Here is a 15581-nt window from a genome sequence, read left to right on the forward strand (position 1 = left end):
TTAATTTGCAAGTTTTTAGCTTGATTAATTCTCAGGAATAACTATAATTTTTAAAAAAAATCTCCCAACTGAAAAAATTAAAAAAAATGCAGAGGACTTTATCTTATGTAATGTTACTCATTTGAAAAGCACCTAAAGAGTAATTCCTGTCCCCCTACCAATAATTAGTTTGTATAACTCTGTTCACCTAAATGCTGTACTTTGAAATAGAATTTTTGAGATGGAAAGGGTGGAGCGTTGTTCTTAGGATTAGTGTAGCAAAGGAAAAAGACATTCTGTTACAACAGCAGCAGACCAGTAAATGTGTGGGAATGACTAAGAGTCAGATGATGGGATTTCTGTTTTGATCTTGCGGTGGAAGGAAAACTGTGTCACTCTGGCTAAGACAGTGGCAGGCTATTAAAAAACAGAGTATGACTAGTGATGTTCTGTATTGTCCCATTCTTTTTTTTTTTTTTTTAAAGATTTTATTTATTTATTTGACAGAGAGAGATCACAAGTAGATGGAGAGGCAGGTAGAGAGAGAGAGAGAGAGGGAAGCAGGCTCCCTGCCGAGCAGAGAGCCCGATGCGGGACTCGATCCCAGGACCCCGAGATCATGACCTGAGCCGAAGGCAGCGGCTTAACCCACTGAGCCACCCAGGCGCCCGTATTGTCCCATTCTTACTCACTGTAAACCTAAGTTCTGTTACTCTGTGTGAATGTGTGTTCATTTGGTTATTTTGTGGAACCAGAAGTTAACATTTTAAATAAGATTGATTTGAATCTTTTTAATTAGGAGTAAAGAGAACAATCTGGTTTAGGATGGAGTGAGGAGTGGGTTAAAGGGGGAGGAATTCTGGTGAGAGTGACTTTCCATTCACAAGGGCCATCTCTCTGCAAATTTAGGTAAATGCATTTGTGAAGTAAATTGTTTGCGTGTTGGTGTAGTCTTTAACTGCTCTTCCTAAGACTTGATAACCAATCAGAATTTAGTACATTAGACTACAATTATAGTTTTATTCTCAGAGGTATTTTGAGCCTCTTAGGAAACGGAGTCTATCTATGAATAAATATAAAAGAGTAACTGGTATTATTAACATGTGTATTCCACAGTGCTAGTTATCTTTCAATCAGTTTGGCTTTTGAGAAAATATTCTTCTATAACAATTTGATTAATTTCTAAAGTGTGAGTTTTATTTATTTATTTCTTTAAACATGGCACACTTAACCTGAATAAAGGTATTCATGTTCTTGAGGGCAGGAATGTTTTACCTACCTTAGAGACACTATGATTGTTTTTGTTTCAAAGTACACTTAACCCTCCATTATTCTGAATCATTTTTTTCTGCAACTATTTAAAAAATTTAAATTCAGTTAATTAACACATAGTATATTATTAGTTTCAGAGGTACAGTTCAGTGATTCATCAGTTGTATATAGGTCCCAGTGCTCATTATATCATGTGCCCTCCTTAATGTCCATCATCCTGTTTCCCCATCCCCAACCCCTCCCTTCCCTCCAGCAATCCTTAGTTTGTTTCCTATGGTTAAGAGCCTCTTATGGTTTATCTCCCTCTCTTAGTATGTCTTCTTTTATTTTTCCTGCCCTTTCTCTGTGCTTCTGTTTTCTTAAATTCCACATATGAGTGAAATCATTTTAACAGTTGTCTTTCTCTGATTGAATTATTTTGCTTAGCATAGTACCCTCTAGTTCCATCCGCATCATTGCAAATGGCAAAATTTTTTTTTTTTTTTTGATAGCTCAGTAATACATTATTTATTCAGGGCCTGTGAATTTTCTCATATATGGTTTATAGATTTAATCTTGTCAGTGGTTTTTTTTTTTTTTTTGGTACCTCCATTGAAAGACTTATAGGAATAGAAGGGAGTCATGATTATAACTTAATTCAATTTTATTTTTTAAAAATATTTAATTTATTTATTTGACAGAAAGAGAGAGAGCACAGGCAGGGGAAGCAACAGAGGGAGAGAGAGAAGCAGACTCCCACTGAGCAGAGAGGACGCTAGGATCATGACCCGAGCCAAAGGCAGATGCTTAACCGACTGCGCTACCCAGGCACCTCTTAATTTTATTTATTAATCAGATCATGGACTAGAGATTTTGGCAGAAAAGTGCTCACACTAATTAAAAATGAGTTGTTGCTGCAGTTGAGTGAGGGTCTTTCCATGGGGAGAGTTTATGCAGGTCAGCTAAGAAATATGTGGAAGTTTAAGGCCTTTATTTCCTTATTGATCTTTTGCTTGGATGATCTGTCCATTTCAGTGAAGGGAGTGTTAAACTCCCCTACTATTATTGTATTATTGTTGATGTGTTTCTTTGATTTTGTTATTAATTGGTTTATATAGTTGGCTGCTCCCACGTTGGGGGCATAGATATTTAAAATTGTTAGATCTTCTTGTTGGACAGACCCTTTGAGTTTGATATAGTGTCCTTCCTCATCTCTTATTATAGTCTTTGGCTTAAAATCTAATTGATCTGATATAACCAGTCAGAATGGCTAAAATAAACAAGTCAGGAAATGACAGATGCTGGCGAGGATGCGGAGAAAGGGGAACCCTCCTACACTGTTGCTGGGAATGCAAGCTGGTGCAACCACTCTGGAAAACAGCATGGAAGTTCCTCAAAATGTTGAAAATAGAACTGCCCTATGACCCAGCAATTGCACTACTGGGTATTTACCCTAAAGATACAAACGTAGTGATCCGAAGGGGCACGTGCATCCGATGTTTATAGCAGCAATGTCCACAATAGCCAAACTATGGAAAGAACCTAGATGTCCATCAACAGATGAGTGGATCAAGAAGATGTGGTATATATACACAATGGAATACTATGCAGCCATCAAAAGAAATGAAATCTTGCCATTTGCGACAACGTGGATGGAACTAGAGTGTATCATGCTTAGCGAAAGAAATCAATTGGAGAAAGACAACTATCATATGATCTCCCTGATATGAGGAAGTGGTGATGCAATATGGGGGCTTAAGTGGGTAGGAAAAGAATAAATGAAACAAGATGGGATTGGGAGGGAGACAAACCATAAGTGACTCTTAATCTCACAAAACAAACTGAGGGTTGCTGGGGGGAGGGGGGTTGGGAGAAGGGGGTGGGGTAATGGACATTGGGGAGGGTATGTGCTTTGGTGAGTGCTGTGAAGTGTGTAAACCTGGCGATTCACAGACCTGTACCCCTGGGGATAAAAATATATTATGTTTATAAAAAATTAAAAATTAAAAATTAAAGAAAAAAGAAATATGTGGAAGGACATGTCTTTGAATCACATTTATAAGTGGGACAATGGTTCATTTGTATGCATGTATGCATGTGGGTGTGTGGGAGGGAAAAGTTGGGGCATTTTAGCTATCAAGAGATGAAGGGTTATAAAAAATGGTAAAACGCAGTTTAGCTCATATTTCTAGTATTTAGAACTGAAACTCTTCAACTCATTTGTGATACCAGATTTCTATGTCTTTGCTCTGAATTATAAAATCTTAGATTTGAACTTTGAGACCGTCTTGTAGTGCAACTCAACCCTTTAGTCTTCCTTATGACTTGAATGTCACCACTGAGTTGAATTCTTTTGAATGTCATGGAATAACATCATTCACAAAGCTCTCACATCTTTAACACTTCCTGCTCCGTTTGGAAGACCACTCTCATGATGAAAAGAGGACTTGATTATAAGAAATGGGCTTTTTGTAGCCAGCCAATTAAATGGAGTATGGTAATGGGGAATGATGGCTTAGTTTGGATACATAATTGTATTTTTCAGTTAGGCATGCATTGGGAAAAATCTGTGTGTGTAGGGGCGGGGGATGAGGCATTTACTGACTAAAGCAGGTACTATGCAATGGATATAATTCTATTTGAATAGTAACACCACAGTGCTTCTAATCTTGACTGAAATCTTTCTGTGAAACTGTTACAGAATAAGAGCCATTTAGAAATGTATTTGGATCACTCACCTATGAATCTGTATATCATCTTTTCATTTGTGTGCCCAAATGCTAAGTTGGCTTTTGTTAAAAATGAGATGACATGATTTTTTTTCATATTTTATGGCATTTCCCCACATTCTTTTATTCTTTGTAATGATAGACTTGATCATCTCAAATATTTATTTAATGTTATTTTTCCTATAAATATTTTTCCTGTAAGTTATTTTAGTGTAAATGGATTAAGCCTATTATTTTTATTGATGCCATTTTTAATGCAGCTGATATGTTATAAATCCTAATCTCTAAAGGGTTCTGATTTTCATTTGAGAAGTTTTCTTGGTGATGAAACATTTATTGAGTTTGTACATTTCATCAAACTGGAAAACATCCATTTGCTTAACAACATTAGTGAAGAACCAATAAGAAATAGCTATGAAATGCTGAATGAATCTGGGAAGTGTTCCTGAAAGGATGTCTTGTTTCTTAGACAGCCCCATACATACTTGTTTTTTGCTTTAAACTTAATTCTTAAACATTTTAACAATAACTTCATTTTCCACATTTTGGCACATTATCAGTTGCAGGATTCCCACCCCAATCCCTCTTTTTTAGCAGTGGAATTTACCTAGAAAAGAATTTTACAATACAGATAGCATTTTCAGTTGTTTTTTATAGCTACCCAGTGAGGTAAGAGGAGCAAGTATTTTTATTTCTACTCCTACTCGTAATATGAAGTCAAGTCTCTGAAAGGCTAATCGACTTTCTGTGATTTATGAGCCAGTTTTATTTTTTTTCTTTCTCTTATAGTTTTAAACTCACATGTCCTGGTTGACTGGGAGAGTAGCTTATCTGTGTGCTAGCATTTGCCAAAGTGTCCCTTGCTTCATATTGTGAGGATACTTTTTTAGTTTGATAATACAATCCACTACTAAATGCTTAACTGGAGACATCCTTTTTTGGTTATGAAATGAAATAGTACATGACATTTGTGACGGAAGTAGAATCTGTTTCCAACAATGATTTAGTAAGTTGAATGGAGTGCTAGAAGGGAAATATAAAATTTCCTTCTCTAGAGGTTATTTTTGTTTGCTTGTCTTTTTCTTTTAAAGATTTTATTTATTTATTTATTTGAGAAAGAATGTGAATGGGGAGAAGAACAGAGGGAGAGGGACAAACAGACTCCATGCTGAGTGTGGAGCCTGACACAGGGTTTTATCTCCCAGCCCTGAGATAATGACCTGAGCCAAAATCAAGAGTGAGAAACTTAGATTGAGTAACCCAGGTGTCCGTGCTTCTTTTGTTTTAAATGAGTTGTATTAAGTTTTCTGTGGCAGAGACTGATTTTTGGGCAATTTAGTTTCTTGATTCCTTAAGGATCAAATTATTAGGGGCACCTGGGTGGCTCAGTGGGATAAGTCTCTGGCTTCTGCTCAGATCATGATTTCAGGGTCCTGGGATCAAGCCCTGAATTAGGCTCTCTGCTCAGCAGGGAGGCCCCCCCCCCTCCCGCCAGCCTACTTCTGATCTCTTCCTCTCTCTCTGTCAAATAAATAAAGAAAATGTTTAAAAAAAAAAAAAAGGATCAAATTATTAGAGGCTCATTCGTTTTACTCCAATCCTCTGTTTGACCTTGTTCTGATAAACTAGCATTCTCTGATGGCAGTAGGGGGAATCCTGTTCTAGTCTCCATTAGGTAAAAATAGTTTACATAGTTTTGTTGTTTCTTTTTGTTAGGTAATGTCCTAAACTCTTTGCATGCATTATTGTATTTAATCTTTATGAGGAGGTGAAGTCTTCCTGGCATATGGTAAACAGTCAGTAATTATTAACTAAATGGAGGAGATATAAAATAAATAAGTAAAACACAAGTGTGTCAGAAGGTAATAAGCACTGCAGGAGAAACAAAGCAGGAAGGGAATAGAGAATGAGTTAAGAGTGGTTTGCACTTTTAAGTAAATTGACCAGGGAAGGTCATAATAAAGAAGGCAACATTTGAGCAAAGAAGCTGAAGGAAGTGAAGGAAAAAATGGGAAATATGGGAGAAGAGAGTTAGAGATACCTGAAGGAATAAAGGTCTTCAAGTAGGAAATTGCCTAGTGTGTTTGAGGACCAGCAAGGGGTCTGTTATAGTGCAAGGGGGCAGAAGGAAGAATAGTAGAAGTTAAGATCAGGGTGTGGGAGCAGATGGTGAAAGGCCTTATAGGCCGTTTTAAGAACTTTGGCTTTTATTCCGAGTGGGATGGCAAGGTAGTAGAAGGTTTTTTTGCAAAGGAGTGACAATATCAGATGTTTCAAAAAGGATCACTCTGGTTGCTGGCTGAAGAACAAACGGGGATGGGATACGAGGGCGATCAGGCTGCCCAGGCAGGTGTGGCCTTCCTCCCTCACCACTCCGTGTGCATCCCGCCCAAAGCTGTTTTCTGGGTTAAAGAGGATGACCTTCCCTGCGAGAGGAGGAGCATTCTTCTTAGGTCAAGGGTATATGAGTAGCTTGGCTGCCCTGCTAGACAGGAAGAGTAATCTGCAAATTGGAACAAGGCCAGTTTGCAGACACAGTGGTGGGAGAGGGGTACAGGACAGAAAGTGAGGCTGTATTTTTCCATTTGAAAAATCTATGGGGAGAGCAGTGACCTTGGGAAGACCAGGCTTTAGTTAGAGTGAAAGAGGCTGTTGGAGAGAGAGTAGAAGAAATTTTGCTGATATTTGACCTTGAAAATCTAAAGTATAGGAATTGGGGGTGAATAGAAGATGGGATAAGTGTTTTATCTCCCCAGTTAGAGAATTAAGCACCCTGAGGGATTTTTTCTTTTGGTTCTATACTCCGTACAAGAAGTAATGTGATTGGGGTGCCTGGGTGGCTCAGTGGGTTGAGTCTCTGCCTTCGGCTCAGGGTCCTGGGATCTCAGGGTCCTGGGATCGAGCCCTGTGTTGGGCTCTCTGCTCGGTGGGGAGCCTGCTTCCCCCTCACTCTCTGCCTGCCTCTCTGCCTACTTGTGATCTCTCTCTGTCAAATAAATAAATAAAATCTTAAAAAAAAATCAGATCCCCTTTTGACCAAATTTTGATTTGGTCAAAAGGGGATCTGGTCAAAAGGGGATCTGATTTTATAGCTGGCTCAGCCACTAATTTGATAAGATATTACAGACCATTCCCTTCACTTTTCTGGGCTTTATTTTTATATCTTATCTAGGCTTCACTTTATCTGTGTAAGTGAGAGGAGTCTTACTAGAATGATCTCAGAGGTCTTTGGAAGTGATAATATCCTATAATTCATTGGCTGGCTATCAGAATAGTTGGTTAGCTGATGCCTCTACTTGTATTTGAAAGATTTGAAAAATATTACCTCATGTAATTCTAGTTACTTACTACACAGCTTAATGTCATTGTAAGGTGCAGGCAGTCACCAAGCAGGATCAGAATGAGAAGTAAGCCTGGAGAGAAGGTGGGGCCAGATGGTTCCAGTAGCAAGTATTTGTGGATGCAGGACTGAGAAGACAGAGGATATGTTTGAAAATCTTCTGCACAGAGGTGACAAGTGAAGCTGTGGGGGTCTGTATTTCTGAGAGATGAAGTATGGAGAAGAGAGCCAAGGTTAGAAATTTCAAGAGAATCTATATTTAGAGGGTGACTGGAAGAAAAGAACCTAGAGAAGAATATTTGAGTATAGAGAACACCAGTAAATTTTAATGACCAAGGAAGTTTAGAGAGAAAAGCATTGCAAGAGGGATGCAGTGATACAGTATCAGATCCTGTGGACAGGTTACAGAGGGTGAGAACTGAGAGGAGCAAGGCGCCCCGCCTTAGTTCCCGAGGTCAGTAATGACATTGGGAGAGTGGCATCAATAGAGTAGTTCAAGTAGAACTCAGTATCTTTTTAATGATGCCAACATAGATTCAGCCACTCACCATTGAGTTCCTGCTAACTGTCCAGTGTTGTGTAAAGCCTGTGCGTGTACACACACATGCATGTACACACATGCACACTCACTTTCCAAAGGAGACCAGATGGGATAGAGTGAAGAACAGGGGAGAAAAGACTGGCCTGAACCTGAGAAGAGACATGAGACATGCCATCTATCACCCAAGGAAGGAAGAGTTGGTTTGGATATAGATAAATTTACTGAGAGACGGTCAAGAAGTTGAGACAATTTGTGCCTCATTCATACTAGGTTATTGTTGCTGAAACATAATATAGACCATGTTGACATAGTAATTGATTTAACATATGTTAATAAATCCATTGGATTTTTCTCTTACTTTCCTTTACTGTTCTGTAGTGTTGCATGCTATTAACTATTGGTTTTAAAACACTCTTCTGGCTCTCACTAAACTTTTCTTTCAATTTTTCCATATTTTTTTTTATACTTCAACTTCTCTAGTCTTTATTCTGTGAAAATGAATGTAATTCCATTCACTGAATCTCATGTCTCTTTTTGCTGTATATGCTGTTCCTAGGTTACATGATTTAGTTTTGTGGATTTAGCTGAATAAATGTAGCTGTAACCTATCCAGCAAATGTGAAAACTGGAAAAGTTCTGTGTTGCTACTTACTCAATAAACACATTCACGTGGGTTATTTTGTGAGAACTTCAGATTCAACAGCATCATCAACATCAAATTCTAATGGATGTTTCCACATACCTCATTATTCAAACTTTTTCTTCTGTCCTATTTTTATTATTTTGTGGCCCATTTCAGTTGTTCATTAAGACCTAATTCGATAACCTTAACTAAGTTTCTTTAGAATTTTTACCCTCCAGTCAGTGCTCCCTAACTCCAGCAGAATATATAACAGTTCTTAAAAATGTTAGATGGCCTCCCATCTAACGTCTAGAATAGAGTCTGCAGTTTCTTCGTGAAACTTCCACCCCTGCCGTGACCCACAGAGCCAGTCACATTGGCCTCCCCAATCATCTGTTTATGCTGTCTCTGACTTGGATGTTTTCCCTCTTCCGCTTTACTGTCAAAACTGTCAAAACCTACTAACAGACCCTCAGAAACAACACATCTCTCAGGTCGGCCTCAACCTTCCCACTCACATTGAATCTATTCTTCCTTTTTTCTCCTATAGTATTTTTTAACTGCCCTTACAGCATTCATCATGATCAGTTCCTAGGTGAATAGGAGTTTGTCTTTCCCATGAGGCTGCAGTTTGGGAGCACATGGAAGACTGCTGAATCACATGTGTTGTCAGGGTGCACTTATTCACCCCTGAGTAAGCCGTAGCTCAGCCCTGCCCGGGTGAGTGAGTGAATGAATGAATGAATGAATGAACAAAGGAACAAATTCATGACCAGGTAAAATCTGACTGAAATCTTTGGGCCTATCAGTGTATGAGGGGCTGCATATTTTCCCTGCGGATGTCTTGAGGCCACGTCAGTCTTAATGATTTCAAGCTGGAACTCTCAGCTGCCCATAGTACCTCCTTTTGTTTGTTACTATTTTGGTACACTGGTTTCTGAGTCAGCAAGACTTGGAATCATATTCTGACCCTTTTCTCTTCTTTTGTCATCATGTTGAGTTCTTTGCCAAGTTCTGTTGATTCTGTCTCCATGGTGTCCCTTGCATCCACTTGTGTTTCATTTTTACTGCTAGGTTAGGCCCTTATTCCTCTGCTTGGGGAGGTCTCCTGGTAGATTTTCCTGCCCTTATCATGGGTTCTTTGACCTGTTCTTAAAATAATCTTTCTAAAGCACAGAAACTTTCAGTGGCTTCTCAGTGCTTTCAGTACTAAATACCTAAATACTCACTTATTTGTTATGACCTTCTACAGTCTCGTCAAAACCTACTGTTTCAGGCTCATCTCTGATTGTGTGTTATAAATATCCTGTACTCCAACCAAAGTTGCAAAAGCTTTAATATCCCCTAATTTCTCCCTTATTTGTTTGTTTGTTTTTTCATGCTGTTTTTTTGCTTAGTGAAATTGTTGAGAAGGTGTTGAACCTCTTCTGTATTTTGGCTAACCTCAGATACCAACCATTTCTTTCATAAAATCTTTCTCAAGCCCATAAATTAAAGCTGTATATGAAATTTTCAATTCTAAACTTCTAAGTGCTTTATTTCTCTTTCACTCAGTTTTCTTTTTCTTTTTAAAAATATTTTTGTTTATTTGACACACAGAGAGAAAGAGTGAGTGAGTGCACAAGCAGGGGGAGCAGCAGGCAGAGGGAGAAGCAATTCCCCAGCTGAGCAAGGAGCCTGATTCAGGACTTGATCCAGGATACTGGGATCATGACCTGAGCTGAAGGCAGTCGCTTAACCCACTGAGCCACTGAGGCATCCCTCTCATTCATTTTTCATATTCTGCATTGTGACGTGTGTGTGTGTGTGTGTGCATGTGTGTACTTGAATTAAATATCTAGGAGTGAAAAGTCAGCAGAGGCAGAAAGCCCGTTTTTTATCTCTGTAACTTTAGGAGTTCCTAAAACAGTAGGACCTGGAGTATAGTGGGTCTCAAGAGTACTGTTTACTCTTCACCTGAGATATGAGATAACCAAAACCGTATGCGACTGAAAGATGAGAATTTATAGTATCAGAACTGAGAAAAGAACATTAAAAATATTTTATTGTTATTTTTTCTTACAGTTGGATCATTAGTAATCCAGAAAGAGCCATTTTACAGAATTCATTAGATGCAGAAGCCAGATGGCTAGGGATTAAGGAGTGAGTGGATATTGAGAAAATGAGCTGGTGAGAATAGACACGCTGTTGTGATGTGGAAGGTGGCAAATCTTGTAAGAAATGGAATATGGTCTTGTAGATTTGGAAAGAGATTTGTGAAGGAAAACCACAGGTGGTGTTTGAAAGAAGGAGTGTGCTGTCGAAACCCCCAAGTGCCAGAATTCTTCCAAATCATACGTTTTCATTTTTCCCCTCTGCGGAGGACTGCTTCGAATGAGTCAGGTCTCTGAAGCTAATACCACATTGCAGTGGCCTGAGGTCGCAAGGTTAGAGTAAATGTTCGCACTGTAGAGTAAGAAGGCGTGTAAACATGACCGTGTTGGGCACTGGCAAGGGTGATGTTCCCGAATCAATTGAGTTTATGTTCCTCTGTTTCAGTTCAATGTTATGAAATTATTTAGAAGAGAAGAGTTACTGAGCTGGTCATATATATATATTTAGAGGGTCTCTTTCCTAATTATTAAGCACATGTATTTTAAATGTAATAAATTTGGAAAAGAATCATTACATAGCTAAATTAGAATATCTTTCCAACTCATTTTAAAAGATCTAGTTTCTGGTAAAATCACTTAATATGAAAACAATAAAAATATTTAAAGAAATTATAGCTTATATTTCTTGATAGGATATCATTAATGTTTACCTATAAGCAGGGGTGTTGAATTTACACAGTGGTAGCCCAGATCTCCTGAAATAAGTGTAGCTATTGGATTTAGTTTTCCTTTGATTTTATTATACACAAATATTCTCTTAAAGACTTTATTGTAAGAAATAAAATATTAGTATAATTCTATTTAGTCTGAGTCTTCATATTTAAGACTAAAACTGTGATTATAGAATTAGAAAATAGAGATAGATGCAAACACATACACTTTGTGGACAGTTTAATTTTTCAGTATTTGTTTAGGTACTGTATGGATATATTGAAAGGTAGTACTCATTTTGGAAGCCCTAGAGTACATTGAACTAAAAGGAGTGCCTTGATGGCTTAGTCGGTTAAACATCTGCCTTAGGCTCAGATCATCTGAGGGTCCTGGGACTGAGCCCTGTGTTGGGCTCCCTGCTCAGCGGGGAGTCTGCTTCTCTCTCTCTTTCTCTCCCTCTGCCCCTCCCCCTGCTCATGTGCATGTGTATAAATTCTTTAAAATAAAAGGTAGAGGGGATCATCTAGGCCAGGATTCTTAACCTTAAAGTCCCTGACATTGTAAACAAATCAGAGAATAGCTTTGAGATTGTCAAAGAGGTATTGGACCACCAAAAAGCACCCCTAAAATAGTCTAATTGTATTGGGGAATCGGGAATACCTCATTTGGCCAAGGATACTGCTGTTAGCTCGATACTTCTAAAATCCTGGTTTTTCAGTTCCGAGCCATTTTTTTTAACCATCCCAATGGAAATAACACATAGCCCCAAACCAGTTCCCAGCAGTTTAGGATTATTTGTCATTCACTAAAGAAATAATCTCTTTAAAGAAATGTTTGCCCAAGTATGTTAAGAAATGTTTAAATGGAAATGCGACACTATGATGTATAAAATAATATATACACAGTAACTCCAGAAGCCAAATGAGACCATTTATCTTCCTCTGTCCTAGTTCTGCCTCCTCCCTCCCTTTACCAGGTCTCTTTATAATTTTGTTTTGGATATTCTAGTCATGGCCTCTGATGATCTTGATTAGAATAATCCAATGTTTTGATCATTCTCATTCATTCTTTCACTCATCAGTTAATTCAAGAATTATTTCCTGAGTGCCTGTTCTGTGGTCCTGGGAACAGAATGGTAAAATTGACATGGTTCCTTCTTTCTTGAAGTGTGTGGTCTTAGGGGACATGGATGTTAGTCAAGCATTTGGGAGGAAATATAAGAATAGGACTTCCTAGGTTAGAAAGAACTAAAAACACAAAGAGCTATGAGCCCACAACTACTGAGGGATTGGATCCGAGGCATCTGATCAGATTTCCCTGAAGAGGTGATGTTTCAGTTGAAAACTTAAGTCAGGAAGGCGTTTGGCATGACCATGGTCCGAGCAGCAGAGCCGCATATTCAAAGAGCTCAGTGACCCAGTGGGACTGAGCTGAGGAAAAGCAAGGGAAAGATTGATGCACAAGAGGAAGCTGAAGAAGGACATGGGGAGCAGATCCTGTAATGATTTGAAGGCGATTTGAGGTAAGAGGAAGTGGAACGTCGTTGGAGGATTTCAAGCAGGGGAATGACATTGACTGGACTGGACTTTCTGGCCATTATGAATAATGCTGCTGTGAACATTCACGTACATCGTGTGTATTCATGTGTTGTTTTGTATAGACATACATTTTTCTTACTCTCGGGAATATATTTAGGAGTGGAATTGCTGTGTCATTTGGAAATTCTCTTTCACATTTTAAAGAAGTGCCAGTCTGTTCTCGAAAGTGGCTCTTATCATTTTACAGCCCCACCAGCAGTGTAGGAGGGTCCCATTTCTCCATATCTTTTCTGATGTTTGTTATTGCCTATCTTTTTGACTGCAGCCACCTTAGACTGCATGGAGTGGTATCTTACTGTGAATTGCTTGCCTTTTCCTAGCAAGGCTTTTTAAGCCTTGTCCTTTTATCCACGTAGTTTGAATAAACTACTCATTGTCCACAAAATGTGCCCTATACTTTCCCAAGCTGTTTTTTAAAATTTCTTTTCATGTATGCATATGCTTATATATGCAGTGCCCTGATCTGTGCCTCACAATCTTTGAAGACCCAGCTAGATTTTTTCCTGTCTTCTTCATTTTATCTCATTGAGCTCTATGGAATAGTTGATACTTGACCATTTTACCTGTAGACGTAGCAGTTTCAAATGCTTCATTTTAATGTATTTCTTGATTTCCTCTAATCCTGAAATTATTTCCATTGCCTTTGAGCTTTTTCTCCTAGTACTTGTTTGTACCTTCATGGTATTATTGATGTGCTGATGTGGTACAATGTCTCTTACAGGGCTGAAATCTCAAGGGTGGAGGCTATTCTATAGCCCAGTGTTTTTTATAGGGTTTGATCATAGTTAACTCTCTTTAAAAGGAGTATGTGTACTATATAATGAATCCGTATGAAGAGAATGAATCAATATAAACGTAGTATATCCAATATACGTAACTATAACTGAATTCACATGCAAAGATATTGGAATGCCTAGATCCTGTAAGAATAACTTAGGAAGTTTCTTGCGGAAAATGAACTTTCAACAGAAGATTTAGGTAGTTAAAAACCACAGTTGGGGGTGCGCCTGGGTGGCTCATTGGGTTAAGTCATGATCTCAGGGTCCTGGGATCAAGCCCCTCAGTGGACTCTCTGCTCAGCAGGAAGCCTGCTTCCTCCTCTCTCTCTCTGCCTGCCTCTGCCTACTTGTGATCTCTGTCAAATAAATAAATGAAATCTTAAAAAAAAAAAACAAAAGAGAACAAAAAACAACCCCACAGTTGGTCAGAGAAGACATTTGGAGAGTAAATTAAACGATGTTCAAAGTAGAAAGTGGGAAGAGTCTGAGTTTCCTGACCAGTGGTAACGAACAGGTTTGTATAACTTTAGTGAATGTAAGCATGGGCTAGAACTAGGTATGGTGGAGAACTCTGACACTTCAAAAGCTGTGATGATGAGATTTAATTTGATTTGGAGGCAGTTGGCCCCCGCATAAGCACCTTTGTCATAAATGCAAGTGCTAAGGAATTGTTGGAGTAATGCTTGAGGAAAATTATGCTTATAGATTTGAAAATATAGTAGGGACAGATGAGACTAACATCTCTGAGATAAATGTAGGTATGAGCTTGTTGTGGCTTTTGCAGCCAAGTTTTATTGCTAGAATGAGACATGAAAATAGGAAATTAAAATTATATTCAATGTGAAAGAAAAGAAGGGAGGAAGAAAGGTACAAACTGTTTCTTCTTGGAAATTGGAAATTAGTTTTTTCATTGGAGTATCTATTAAGTTGAGGTAAACAGTTCTGGGAAAACAAAAACAGTCCGAATGAATGAATATTCATTTACTCACAGTTTTCTCAGAGAACTGTTTTTCTTCTTCTTCTTCTTATTTACCTACTCTGAATCTGGACAGTGCTGGCTTTCACTTACTAGCTGGGTGACTTTGGGCAAATTACTCAACATTCTCTTTCTAGAGCACTTAAAGCTATTTTTAAGACATTGGGAAAAGCAGTTTTTAAGAAATTGGGAGAAAGGCCCAGGGTCGCACATTTCTTACTTGATGATGTCAGAACTATAATCTAGGCCAACTGTATTTTTCGTCTAGTGATACTTCCATCATCCACCACTGCCCTGCAACCCCCTCGCCCCCACTGTTTTAAAAACTGCTGCTTGTCAAAGTTTGGTAGTTGAGTTCAGATAAATACTGAGATCTTAAAATTGCTAGTATTTTTTTCTTTTCTTTTTTTTAGGATTCTAAAGCTATTATATTTTTAAAGAAATTTTCAAATATACAGAAAAGAGAGTTGTACAATAATTCTCTGATGACCCATCACCCACACTAAATCGTTAGCAAGAATTTATCATATTTGCTTCATCTCCTTTTCTCGTTCTTTTTTTTTTTCCTGAACTGTTTTGAAGCAAATCATGTCTTTTCATTCCTTCATACTTCAGTGCACATCTTTAAAACTAAAAACATTTTTTTTCACATAATCTCATAATCACACCTGATAGAATTAGAAACAGTTCTTTTTATTATGTAATGCTCCTCCATACCCCTGGATGGCTTAACGAACAGTAATTTATTTCTTGTATTTCTGGCGGCTGGGAAGTGCAAGATCAAGTTGCCAGACAATTCCGTTTCTAATGAGGGCTTTCTTTGACTGTTCTTGTCTTCTTGCTATGTCCTCGCATGGCCTTTCCTCTTTCCTAGGTACATTCATTGTTGGGGGTGGGGGAGGATTGGGGAAGGAAGGAACTGGGGGAAAGGGAGAGGCGGGCTTTCTCTCTTTCTCTTCTTC

At 38.4% G+C, this 15581-nt stretch overlaps 1 protein-coding gene and 1 long non-coding RNA gene across 3 annotated transcripts in view; one reads left to right on the forward strand and one right to left on the reverse strand.

Annotated features, from left to right (window-relative positions):
* The window catches only part of MTMR2 (myotubularin related protein 2), a 123374-nt gene that overhangs the window by 16700 nt on the left and 91093 nt on the right, over nt 1-15581 (forward strand). The gene's annotated exons all lie outside the window — the stretch shown is intronic.
* The window catches only part of LOC116600260, a 40806-nt gene that overhangs the window by 556 nt on the left and 24669 nt on the right, over nt 1-15581 (reverse strand). The gene's annotated exons all lie outside the window — the stretch shown is intronic.

This window comes from Mustela erminea, chromosome 9 (assembly GCF_009829155.1).
Source record: "Mustela erminea isolate mMusErm1 chromosome 9, mMusErm1.Pri, whole genome shotgun sequence".
NCBI lineage: Eukaryota > Metazoa > Chordata > Mammalia > Carnivora > Mustelidae > Mustela > Mustela erminea.